This window comes from Xyrauchen texanus, chromosome 6, assembly GCF_025860055.1.
Source record: "Xyrauchen texanus isolate HMW12.3.18 chromosome 6, RBS_HiC_50CHRs, whole genome shotgun sequence".
NCBI lineage: Eukaryota > Metazoa > Chordata > Actinopteri > Cypriniformes > Catostomidae > Xyrauchen > Xyrauchen texanus.
Window position 1 is genome coordinate 8,525,297 of NC_068281.1, and position 12,566 is coordinate 8,537,862.

General features: G+C 38.4%; 1 non-coding gene and 1 pseudogene across 1 annotated transcript; both read left to right on the forward strand.

The window, feature by feature from the left end:
- Positions 1–6,549: 6,549 nt before the first annotated feature.
- LOC127645075 (alpha-2-macroglobulin-like) overlaps positions 6,550–12,566 on the forward strand; it is a 47,968-nt pseudogene continuing 41,951 nt past the window's right edge.
- trnam-cau (transfer RNA methionine (anticodon CAU)) lies at positions 11,354–11,435 on the forward strand. Its single transcript has one exon. It is a non-coding gene; the product is annotated as a tRNA-Met (tRNA).

Here is a 12,566-nt window from a genome sequence, read left to right on the forward strand (position 1 = left end):
ATAATAAATAAAACAAATAATAGGCCTATTTGTAAATTGCTGAAATGCAATGTTGCTACTTTTATTTATTTGCAGTTAATTTCTGCATTTGTGATCCAATTTCTAAAAATGGGATGTTCTTTCATGATAAGGAAGTCACTTTGGTTAGAGTCAGTCATACAAAAAAAAAAAAAAAAAGTGTTCCCACATAAAAATATATAATAATATATTAAAAAGCCTATTTTGACAATGAACAAGTTTCAATTTCAATTCAACTTCATCTAATTTAATTATGCAATGTTTAACAATTAAATTAAGAAAACTTTAAATACTTGTTTTTTTATTCTAGTTTATTAAAGATTACTCCAATGAATTTCATTAGAATTTTGTTAATAAAAATTGAAATGTGGAAATATAAAAATATTTTTTGAGGGCTGATAAATGTGTGCATTTAGTATACAGTATATCCAAACTAAACAATTTTAGGAGAAATAAATAAAATAAACATAACATTACGATGTTTTCACCTCTCTCGGTGTTTGTTTGTAAAGTTATCAAACTTGAGGGATATACACCTATTCTGAGATCAGACTTTGTTTCAACCCTTTGGGCTCAAACCCATCACCTTAGTATTACATGCCCAGAACCATTACCACCACCTTTGTAGGAATAGTGCGGCAGATTATTGAACACATATTCAGTACAGAAAGCAAACAGCATGAAGGATCAATAAAAAGTCATTTTTTTACTTGAATTCAGTAACACAATACATACTTTGAAACTAAAAGATATGTAAAAGGTATGTAATCCACTCGTGTAAAAGGCGTGCCACTGTGAAAGTTCTCAGAAGATCCTCAGTGACCTCTTTAAGAAACTAACGTTCTGCTCTCATCTACAGTGCATCCTGAAAGATTCACAGTGCTTCACTTTTTCCACATTTTGTTATGTTACAGCCTTATTCCAAAATGGATTAAATTAATTATTTCCCTCAAAATTCTACAAACAATACCCCATAATGACAACGTGAAAGAAGTTTGTTTGAAATCTTTGCAAATTTATAAATAATAATAATAATAATAATAATAATTTAAAAAAAAATCACATGTACATAAGTATTCACAGCCTTTGCTCAATACATTGTTGAAGCACCTTTGGCACCAATTACAGCCTCAAGTCTTTTTGTGCATGATGCTACATGCTTGGCACACCTATTTTTGGGCAGTTTCTCCCATTCTTCTTTGTAAAACATGTAAAACAGCATCTATTAAAATAATATATCTGACTGTTTATATTTATTAATATATGTGTGTGAATATGTATGTACATGCACATGTGTAGGTATGTAATAGGCGTATGTGTAGAATGTGTTTTTTATATATGTGTATCTTTCATGCCCGTATAAGGGGATATATGTATGTTGATATGTGTATATACACGTGTATATGTGTATGTGTTTGTGTATTTTTCTTTTTTCCCATTTATTTGTTGTATTTTTAATGTACATATTTTTCAGGACCCCAGGAAGAATAGCTGCAGCACGGCTGTAGCTAATGGGGATCCTTTCAATAAAAACAAAAAACCTCTCAAGCTCCATCAGGTTGGATGGGGAGCATCGGTGCACAGCAATTTTCAGATCTCTCCAGAGATGTTCAATCGGGTTCAAGTCTGGGCTCTGGCTGGCCCACTCAAGGACATTCACAGAGTTGTCCCGTAGCCACTCCTTTGTTATCTTGGCTGTGTGCTTAGGATCGTTGTCCTGATGGAAGATGAACCTTCGCTCCAGCCTGAGGTCCAAAGCGCTCTGGAGCAGATTTTCATCAAGGATGTCTCTTTACATTGCTGTATTCATCTTTCCCTCGGTCCTGACTAGTCTCCCAGTTCCTGCCACTGAAAAACATCCCCACAGCATGATGCTGCCACCAACATGCTTCACTGTAGAGATGGTATTGGCCAGGTGATGAGCGGTGCCTGGTTTCCTCCAGACATGAGTCAGATAGTAAATACATTTTATATGTCTTCAGTGATCAGGAATTAAAGATCTGAAATTTGAATTGATTAGAGCTAAATTACAAGGTTTCTAAGACGGTCAGGTTACTTTATTTATACCCGTAGGTAGATTTGGTTTGCAGTGGATGAGTTCGTAAAAAAAAAAAACAAATTGGTCAAACGTATGAAACAACCCAAATAGTGTACAACATAAAAAAAAATCTAAAACGACATTACTTAAAAAATAAAACACACCGTGTATGACAGGGGTCCCCAAACTACGGCCCGCCCCCACATTTGGACCGGCCCTCTGAACAATGCCATGCAGAGAAATATTTTTACAATTTAATTTTAAATATGTTTTAATCATATCATATTTGTATTTGATAATACATATTGGCTTTCAAAAAAAAATTTCCCTTAGTTATAATTATTAAAGTAGCCAAATTATTTGTTAGATTCACCCGGATTAACGTTCCATCGTGATCGAGCGGGTGCACGCCGCACGCGATCCAGCAAGAAAATTTAAAGTGACAACAAAATGGCCAAATGGTTGGGAAAGAGAAAAGTTGATTCAGAATGCAGGGTATTTAACCAAAAGTGGACAAGTGATTATTTTTTTGTTCAATGCAAAGAAATGGCTGTTTGCCTCATCTGTCAAGAAACAGTCTCCGTGTTCAAAGAATACAATCTGCGCCGACACTATGAAACCCGCCACAGAGACAAGTATGCGAGTTTACAAGGCCAAATGAGAGCAGACAAAGTGTCGAAGCTAAAAAGTGGACTATCTGCTCAGCAAAATACATTTGTACGGCAAACCCAGTTGAACCAGTCATCCATTCGAGCTAGCTTTCAGGTAGCTAAACTGATTGCAACCTGCGGTAGGCCATTCAGTGATGGTGAGTTCGTAAAGAAATGTATGAATGCTGTTGCGGAGGAGGTGTGCCCCAATAAGAAAGACGTCTTAAATGCGGTGAGTCTGTCCGCAAGTACAATCACCAGACGAATTGAAGAAATGGGGTATAATGTATATGCCCAGCTGAAGGAAAAAGTGAAAGAATTAGATTTTTTTGCATTAGCGCTGGATGAAAGTAATGACGTGCAGGACAAGGCACAGCTGCTCATTTTTCTTCGCGGAGTTAGCTCAAACTTTGAAGTGTCCGAGGAGCTGGCAGCCCTAAAAAGTCTCAAAGGTACTATGACGGGAGGATATTTTTGGTAAAGTGTGCCAAACGATAGAAGAGTTGGATCTAGACTGGTCTAAGCTGGCCAGCATCACGACTGACGGAGCTCCTAGTAAGGTTGGCGCGTCAAGGGGACTGATAGGACGCATGAATAGAGAAATGGAGGAAAGAGGTCTCATGCCCCCTTTACAAGTACACTGCCTAATTCACCAGCAAGCACTGTGCTGCAAAGTTCTGAAGTGGGAATCGATTATGAAAGTGGTGGTGTCATGTATAAACTTCATCAGAGCAAACGGACTTAAACACAGGCAGTTCCAAGTCTTTCTGTCCGAGCTAGAGTCTTCTCACGGAGATGTGCTTTATCACACAGAAGTCCGATGGTTAAGCCGGGACAGAGTTTTGAGGCGTTTTTACGAGCTGCTACCCGAAATCAATGTTTTTCTTCTGACAAAGGGCAAAACTGCCCCAGAACTGATCGACACAAAATGGAAATGGGACCTCGCCTTTTTAACAGATGTGACAGAAATGTTGAATGGCCTCAACATGCAGCTCCAAGGCAAGGGGAAACTAATATGTGACATGTATTCCCACATAAAAGCATTTGAGGTGAAACTAGCACTGCTTGTGGGACAAGTGCAAAAGCAAGACTTCACCCATCCCCCTGTTACCCAAAGCCTCTCAGCTGAGAAACCAGTGGTCCCATTCCCAGCTGAAAAGTCAGTGGAAGCGCTGGAAATGCTGAAGGCGGAGTTTGATGTGCGATTCCGTGAGCTACATGTTCACGCTAAAGAAATCCGCCTTTTTCAGAACCCTTTTGCTGCTGACATTGACGAAGCCCTGCCTTCTTGAGTTGGCTGAGTTACAGAACTGTGATGTTCTGAAAGACGCGTTTAAGCCCAACAGTCTCATTGAATTCTATACTGCCCTCCCTAATGAGACCTACCCAAACATCAGAAGGAATGCAAAGAAGATGTCCACACTTTTTGGCAGCACGTATATCTGTGAGCAAACCTTTTCACGCATGAAACTGATGAAAAATCCGATGAGATCAAGACTCACTGATGAACATTTGCATCAGTCTTTGAGACTGGCTGTGACTGGAATGGAACCTGACATTGGACTTCTCACCAGCCAGAAACAAGCCCATAGTTCACACTGATTAGCCTAATACGCATGAGTAAGTAAATAATTTGATTTCAATAGCAATGAATATGAAAAAATGTCATTACGATAGTAATAATGCTCTTTTAATAGGCTATATATCACTTGATATGTATGGTGCATAAATAATAAATTAATCTAGCATTAGGAGGCATAATACTGTAAATCCATTTAAAATCATAATAAAATCTCCACAATAAATCAATCCGGCCCATGCCATTTTCTGTTAGACTACGGCCCTCCATTATAGAAAGGAAAAATTATGTGGCCCTCATAGAAAAAAGTTTGGGGACCCCTGGTGTACGACATGAGTAAAAGTGCTCCACGTTCCAATCAACATTTTAAAAAACGTATATAAATAGTTAAACAAACCGACATTGCATCTACCGTATATCATATTTGTGATAGAGAGGCTGAGGCAGTTAGATCCATTTGCAGAGATTTATTTAACACAAGCAACAGAACAAGGAAAGCTTGACATAAGCTCAAGCTGGCAATCGAAGAGAACTCAGGCAGGCATAAGTAGAATACTCAGGCTGGAATTATTAGAGGGGCGATCCAATATTAAGAGTGAAACACAGGCCAAGGTCAGGGCAGGCAGCGAAGGTGCGAAAGTTCATTAAACAGTCCAGGTCAGAGATCGAAGGTCCAGGGATAACAGAGTTACGTGTGATACAGACGGATAGGCAAATCAATACTTCACAGAGAACAAAAGAGCAAGCAGTCCATATAAAGAGAGGATATGGAGCTACAGGTGATAATGCTGAAGATAACAAGGGAATTCAGCAGGGCTGGATGGTGATGAGTGCAGAGGGGAGAGATGGGAGATGAAGTGTTAATATTCAGGGGAAAGGGATCGGATGACGCCAGAAGGAGGTGTTGTAGAGCGTTCTGTGACAATATTAGCCATGTTGCTAGGACTTATTCAACTTTTTTTGTTGAGTTTTATACCGTTTTGTTTTGCACTTTGCACCGTGAATTTCAGCTTCTAGTTCCAAAGGGTTCATCAAGAAGAATACAATTGTAGATATTATTGTACCTTGTACAAAATCAATTGTAGGTATTTACAATTTCTTCTAGTAAGAACTCTTTGTAGATATCCGACAATATTTTGCAATTGAAATATGACTAGTCAAAATCACCGATATCTGGAAATGACTAGTCAACTGAATTATGACTAGTCATGCATGGGGCATTAAATGTAAAAGACTGTTAGAAATATAATTGTGTACCGATAACCAGGGTTGGGAGGGTTACTTTTGAAGTGTTTTCCATTACAGAATACTTTCTGTAAAGTGTAATTTCTAACTTATTCCATTAGAATAAGTTACTGACCGTGAGTAATCCAAATACTTTGGATTATTACTTCAGCAGTGGCAGGTTTTTTTGGGCTCTTGGAAGTAAACCACACTCGCTTTCAGGATTCTATTGAAACTAATTTTGGCAGTTTTTTTTTTCCCACGTAGCACAGCACAACATTGTCCTGAAACATGGCAGCGCGGTCATACAGTGGCGGCACGTGTCTAGTGGTGAATGTGCAAATAGTCAAATGAGTTTGGTAAAATGCTCCCCTTAATGCCGTTTTTATTAATTTTTATTTTTTTTAAATGTAAAGACATCCATTGTATTACAGGTGTAAACAGATGATATAAAGCTATATATATATATATTAGGCGCTGTCCTGATGCGATTTTATTATATGAAACGCAGCCATTAATGTATTGCATGAGTAAGAGTTGTCCTGCTTAAAGGCAAAACAAATCATAAAATATCGTATCTGGGCTGGGGGGTACGGTACACACAAGTGGTGCTGTAACGAGTGGTGGTGGCATAGTGGGCTAAAGCACATAACTGGTAATCAGAAGGTTGCTGGTTCGATCCCCACAGCCACCACCATTGTGTCCTTGAGCAAGACACTTAACTCCAGGTTGCTCCGGGGGGAATTGTCCCTGTAATAAGTGCCCTGTAAGTCGCTTTGGATAAAAGCGTCTGCCAAATGCATAAATGTAAATGTAAATGCTGTAGCCAAAAGGTTTGGGATCCACTGTATTAGATGTTACTAGTGAAGTTGTTGTTCACACAGTGACTTGAATCTATTGCCAAACTCATGTAAATGTTTTTTTATAGTTTCCTATTGTCTCCAAACAGATTTTTCATAGTAACGTTTCCTGCAGTGATTGAGTCGGGCTCTCAGGCCAGACTGTGTGTCAGTCTTTACAAACCAAATGAGACCCTTTCGATGAGCATTCATCTGGTAAATGATGGCCTGAACACGTTGCTGTACGAGACCAGGTCTAAAAAGAGAGGATTTCATCGCCGCATTTACTTCCAGGTCTGTCATCAATTGCCCCCCCATGTTTCGCAAAGGTTGTAATTACAGCTCCAGTTTTGAGAACTATCTGCAAGATGTTCTCCTAGTTAATGCAAGTGTAACCGAGGAAGGAACGGGTGAGTTTCAGTTGTGGTGCTTTTAATGTTTTTGTTCAATTGTGGTGTTAACCAGCAGATCATCCCAACTCTCCAGATATAGTCATGACAAAATCTGAAACCATATCCCTGACTTATGAAATTGGAAGGGTCATTTAAGGAAAAATGTCATCCTAGTTTAATGTGTTGAATGAGAAACTTGTAACTACTATCTTTCTCTAACCCACATGCATGTAGGTCAGTGTTTCTAGTTTCAATGGGACCCCAATTCCAGGCAAAGCGGTCTATATCTTGGGAAGTTGGAGCTGGCCCCCAATACAGCTCCAGAGTCTTAACACTGATCGCAATGGACTGGCATCCTTCTCCATAAATACTCCTAGTTTTCCAAATGATGATGTTCTTCTGATAGTAGGATTTTGAGTTCCTGTTTGGTGAATTGAAGATGTTCTTGGTGCAAGGTTCTTTCATTTATTTCCTTTCTGCAGGCTAGTGTTACTCCAGATGTTTTTAATGGCTACTTCACATCAGCTGAGAGGACTGTTCAGATTTTTCAAAAATCTGCTCTCACTACCCCAACAAAGAGTACACTCACTATCGTACAGCTTGAGCAACCACTGAAGTGTGGTAGTTCATTTCCAGTAACCATCAAATATTATTTTGTTGGAGAGACATTTGACCTTGTCTGCAGCACAGACATAGTCTATATGGTGTGTATATAAAAAAAAAGCTACATGTGTCCTGCAAATTGTTTGCCAATAAAGTGAATTTGAGGAGCCAATAATCAGTGTGATCTCTATCACAGGTCTTGTACAAAGGAGTGATTGTTGAACATGGATACCAAAAGGTTGAAGTGACTGCTTCTAATGCATTGTTGAGTGGCACTGTGTCTTTCCAGCTCTCTGTAGAACCTAATCTGGCTCCAGTAGTGCAGATTCTGGCATACTGTTTTCTACCAAGTGCAAGTGTAGTTGCTGATGGCATAGATTTTGTCACTGAATACTGTTTAAGAACCAAGGTATGGTGAGTAAAGCTTGATTTGGGGGTATCTTTGCATTTGTTTTAAATCATATGACTGAATTTGGACTCGCAGCAAAATCTGTCTTGTACTGTTTGTTCCAGGTGCCCTTGCAGTTCTCTCCAGCTAATGCAGTTCCAGGTGAGAACAACACCATAAATCTCTGCTCAACCTGGTTCAATTTGTGGCCTCAGTGCTGTGGATCAGAGTGTGCTGATTTTGGAGCCAGGAAGACGTTTGAATGCTGAAGCGGTGTGTATGATTTGACGGACTTCATTTTGTCACTTGCACTGTTATGGGTACCTATCATTTTATATCCCGTTCATGGTACAATGCACCTTTTTTGTTATTGCCCTTCTGTTTGGGTGTGGTCTGATTTGTAATTTAGTTGCTATACTTGAGCTGTAAACAGTCTACCTTGTGTAGTTGATGCTGCTTCCAAAATGCTCCCCACAACTGGTCTTGCTGAATGACCACTTTGTATCCCCATCACAGATCTTCAATTTGCGGCAAGTGCGGGGGCACTCAGGTTATCCTTATGATGTAGAAGATGAACCAGGATGCCTGCCTGTTGGACCCCGGCTGCCTTTGAAAAGTGTTCTTGCTTCTGCACGCCGAAGCATTTTGCCTTGGCCATTACCCCAGGGCAATACCCAGGCCTATTACACTTTTAAGGTAGTGCATTTCTTGTGTTTGGCAGTATAGTGAAAGCTTTCATCTACTTTGAATTGTACTGTACTTTTGTGTTTGACAGAATATGGGGCTGAAGGTTGCAACAAATTTGGCTGCCCTGAAACCACAGTGCAACTCTTGGGATTGTATGTATATACATGGAGCTTACTTAGTTTTTTTTTATCTCCCAAATCCAGAACTAATACTTTCTGTTGCTGTTAACAGTGACTTTGAAATCTGGTCTGGGGAGTATGTCAGTATTGCATTTTTGGATGTCCATTTAACAACTCTGCTCCTGAATCGAGTCTGTAATCCTGAATTGGTCTTAATGTGGGAGACACTCAAAGTGCAGTCCTGGGGTTCTCAGGACTACAACTGAACCACTCTTGCTCCATATTAAATGTCATGTTTGTCAATTTTAACCTGCATATATGCTGTACAAGAAGTTTCAATGGCTTGTCTGTTCCTTTCTTGAAGTGATGGTCTTGCGTCGTCCTGAAGCCATGGCTGCTGGACCGGGTGCAGGCTCTGCTAGTTCACATTTTGTAGTGACCGTTCGGACATTCTTTCTAGAGACGTGGATATGGCTACTTGCTGATGTGGGGTAAGTAAAGAATACAGCGTATAACTTCAGTATCAGTCTACTGTGGATTCTGTGTTGCTGCAGTTTCACTTATTGGCCCTTTGTTCTACAAAGGGCTTCTGGAAAAGCACAGGTTACGGTCAAGGTTCCTGACACAATCACCACTTGGGAGACGGAGGCCTTCTGTCTGTCGCCCAAAGGTCTGGGTCTGGCTTCTCCAGCAAAGCTAACTGTTTTCCAGCTTTTCTTCCTTGAGCTGTCTCTGCCTTACTCTGTAATCCGTGGGAAAAGCTTTGAGCTGAAGGCCACTGTCTTCAACTATCTGACCAAGTGCATCATGGTAAGATTTACAAGAACATGTCGTGACTAATTTGACTCCATTTACATTTCAAATATGGTATTAAATTACTCCATGACAGGTCACTGCAACTCCAGCGGCTTCCTCTAGCTACACTCTTCAAGCCAACTCTCCTCCTTATTCCTCCTGTCTCTGTGCCAATGTGCAGAAGACCTTTAAATGGATCCTTATTCCCCTTGTTCTTGGTATGTTTTCCAAGCTCCACTTGAGTGAGATCCAATTTGTGCTTTGTATTGAAGTAGCATTTTTCACTTGCAGGAGTTTTGAATGTGACTGTTAGTGCACAGGCTGTGCAATCTCTGACTCAGTGTGGCAATGAGGGCGTGACTGTGCCACAGAGAGGACGCATTGACATAGTCACTCGAAGTCTACTTGTACAGGTCTATGCATTTTAGGTTGATTTTAAGATTTCACATTAGGTTAAGTAACTGCCTGAGAGAGCGAGGTGTGTGTGTGTGTGTGTGTGTGTGTGTGTGTGTGTGTGTGTGTTCTCCTTGTAGGCTGAAGGTGTTGAGAGAACAAATACCTACAGTTGGTTGCTGTGTCCAAAGGGTTTGTCTGCCCCCCCCCCTTATTTGATCATGACTTAATTCCATAGTGCTGAGCTATCTCCATTTTCTCTGATAGAAAGCAGGGTCTTTGAGGAGGTGCATTAAAGAATCTAAATGGATTGGTGAAGAAGCCATCTGGCTGTGGAGAACAGAACGCTGCTATATTTTGTCCCATTATTTACGTTCTTGACTACCTGGTGTACACTGAGCAGCTTGAGACTGAAATCCGTGAGAAGGCCTTTAACTTCCTGAGGATTGTGAAGTGTGATGGACCACATCAAATTCAGACCATGTGTTTTTATGTAGTTCCAGGAAGCATCTGAAGGAATATTCTGGGTTCAATACAAGTCCAGGTCAATCGACAGCATTTGTGGCATTTTTACATCTCCCTATTTAACTTCAAAACAAATGAATGAAGGTTACAGTGTGGCTTACAAAAACGACCACTCCTTTTCTCCTTTCGTGTTTTTTTTTAAACGTTGCAAATTTATATAGCTAATGAACATCCATTTTCAGACAAAATACAAATGTATCATTTTCTGTGTTGTTTAAGGTCATTCAATCAAACATTTTTCAATAACTGTCCAATAAGAGTAAGGGTAGTATTTGGGGTAAAAAGCACCCCTGTTGTATGGACTAAAGGCTCTTATTAAACACATTGTTTTTCTTAAGTGGGGGGAATCTGATATGAAAAATATTCAAAGTGGGCTCACGTTGACTCATCCAAACATAATAGAGATTAGTTTGTGTATAGAATACTTGAGAACTGTTATAATATGCCAAAATGTGTTTGAAATTAACAGGATATTCTTGACTTTTTTCAGAAGTAGTTATTTTGAGCAAGCTTAATCTTAATTTGTCACTTGCACCTGACAGCACCTTGCTGTCTCAAACGTATTTGCATTAGATGACAAATGGATCCCTATAACTATTGCCTGAGTGTCTACACAATATCACTTTAAACCCCCTAGGGGCTTTTAACCCAAGTGTGGGGTAAAAGGATCCCTCACATCCTTTTTTTTATATACTGAATTTGAATCGAAACAACCTTCTGTGATGATTTCTTTTCACAAAAATGATGTTGCTCCATTAATATTCAATAAATGTTTTTGACCTTGGTACATTTGAAATGATGCTAAATGCTCTATTGTTGTGCATGTGATACATAGCCTTATATTAGATAACTTTATTAATTACAAGCATCTATATAACTTGGCTTGAGTTGGATTGGGCAAACTAGCAGTCCACTAGAGAGAGACAACTCACCACAAAAGAAAAAACGGACTTCGAAACCTCTAATAAATACATGCATGTCTGCGACAAAACAAACGAGTTTTCGGAAACACTACCAACCAATGTCAATAGACAACATATATTTAGCAGTAGTCATCAGCCAATCAGAGATTTTAAATAATGACCCCGCCCACTTTAATATCAGCCTCGTTAGCGCAGTAGGTAGCGCGTCAGTCTCATAATCTGAAGGTCGTGAGTTCGATCCTCACACGGGCAGGTTATGGCAAGCCGATTTAACTTTTATTCATTTCCAGGATATGAATTCTTGATATCAACAATTCAATTTTCACTAGTTAAAATGATAGTTATTGATATCAGGAATTCGATATCTACTAGTAACAATGGAAATTTTTGATATCAGATATTAAATTTCCACTAGTAACAATGCTAATTCTTGATATCAACAATTACATTTGTACTAGTTAAATCCTTATTCTAGATATCAAGAATTGTATTTCAACTAGTAAAATCTATAATTCTTGATATCTGTAATTGTATTTTCACTAGTGAAATGTCACCATAGGCTGCCATTCAAAATAAATTGTTGATATCAAGAATTGATTTCTTACTAGTTATAATTCGAATACACATATCAGCTTTGTATTTATATCATTTTTGATATCAATAATTACATTGTTACTAGTAAAAATGTGAATTCTTGATATCAAGAATTACGTGGTTACTAGTAAACATTTATATTCTACATATCAACAATTGAATTGCTACTAGTAAAAATGTTAATTTTTGATATCTGAAAATGTATTTATGATATCAACATAATTTCAGATATCTAAAATGGCTTTCTTACTAGTAACAATCACATTCATGATATCAGAAATGAACATTGTCACTAGTGAAAATGGAATTATTGAGATCAAAAATGAACATTGTTACTAGTAGCAATTCAATTGTTGATATCAAGAATAGACATTTCAACTAGTGACAATTGAATTCTTGATATCAAAAATAAAGGTTTTTACTAGTACGAATTGTATTTCTGATATGTGAAATTGGAATTTCAACAAGTAAGAAATCAATTCTTGATATCAACAATTGATTTTGAATGGCAGCCTATGGTGACATTTCACTAGTGAAAATACAATTACAGATATCAAGAATTATAATTTTTACTAGTTGAAATACAATTCTTGATATCTAGAATGAGCATTTAACTAGTAAAAATGTAATTGTTGATATCAAGAATTAGCATTGTTACTAGTGGAAATTTAATTTCTGATATCAAAAACTGCCATTGTTACTAGTAGATATCGAATTCCTGATATCAATAATTATCATTTTAACTAGTGAAAATTGAATTGTTGATATCAAGAATTCATCTCCTGGAAATGAATAAAAG